Source organism: Convolutriloba macropyga, unplaced genomic scaffold (genome assembly GCF_964194025.1).
Source record: "Convolutriloba macropyga unplaced genomic scaffold, txConMacr16.3 SCAFFOLD_3165, whole genome shotgun sequence".
NCBI classification, from domain to species: domain Eukaryota; kingdom Metazoa; phylum Xenacoelomorpha; order Acoela; family Convolutidae; genus Convolutriloba; species Convolutriloba macropyga.
Window position 1 is genome coordinate 8914 of NW_027450666.1, and position 1087 is coordinate 10000.

A 1087-nucleotide genomic window follows, 5' to 3' on the forward strand; every position below is an offset into this window, starting at 1 on the left:
ATAACCTGAATTGGGCGAGAGAACCCCCTTAACTTAAGCATATCAGTAAGGGGAGGAAAAGAAATCAACTGAGAATCCCTTAGTAATGGCGAATGAACAGGGAAAAGCTCATCGGGAAGAGAAATGGCAACATTTCTCGGTGTCCGGTATGGTTTGATGCTAGACTGGTGAATTTGTCCTGATGTCTACTGGAAAGTAGCATCAAAGAAGGTGAAAATCCTGTAAAGGTCATTTTCGATACCAGTCATAATGGCTCATTCCTATGAGTAGAGTTGTTTGAAAGTGCAACTCGAAGCTGGAGATATGTCTCTCCAAAAGCTAATTATAAAGCGAGACCGATAGTAAACAAGTACCGTGAGGGAAAGTTGAAAAGCACTCTGAAGAGAGAGTGAAAAGTACGTGAAACTGTTGAAGGGGAACTGGAGTGAGCGTTACCATACTCAATGCCTTGATATTATATTCTCGGCTACCGAGTAGTGTAGTTGTCGTCTTTTGGCAAATCTTGTTAATGAATCGAGCAGAAGTTTTCCTCGGAATTCTTCTTGTTGATTCTAAACAAAATGAGATAAATTGATCTTGATTGCCTGTCTGACCTCAACTTCCTATTCAATGCTCTCTACAGCCCGTCTTGAAACACGGACCAAGGAGTGTGAGTTGCTTGCAAGTGTTGTCGCTCATTGAAAGCGCACACGCGAAATGAAAGTGAACAGTGTAATTTTTATGAATTGCACTACTTTGTGTGGTGAGGGCGCCGATTCGGTGTCCCGCAACCACGGACGGTTTTGCTCTTATTGCATGACTGATCCAGAGCAAGTAGCACACGACCCGAAAGATGGTGATCTATGCTTGGGCAGGGCGAAGCCACGGGAAACCATGGTGGAAGCCCGAAGCGGTTCTGACGTGCAAATCGATCGTCTGACCTGAGCATAGGGGCGAAAGACTAATCGAACCATCTAGTAGCTGGTTTCCTCCGAAGTTTCCCTCAGGATAGCAAAAGCTTGAGCAAGATTGAAAAATCTTCGCAAAGCAATTTCATCGGTTAAAGCGAATGATTAGAGGAATGGGGGAAAATTTTTCCTTCACCTAT

At 44.0% G+C, this 1087-nt stretch overlaps 1 non-coding gene across 1 annotated transcript in view; it reads left to right on the forward strand.

Moving 5' to 3' along the window:
* The window catches only part of LOC142356072 (large subunit ribosomal RNA), a 3522-nt gene continuing 2435 nt past the window's right edge, over window positions 1–1087 (forward strand). The window contains exon 1 of the ribosomal RNA XR_012761356.1: window positions 1–1087. This exon is cut by the window's right edge and continues 2435 nt beyond it. This is a non-coding gene — a ribosomal RNA (large subunit ribosomal RNA).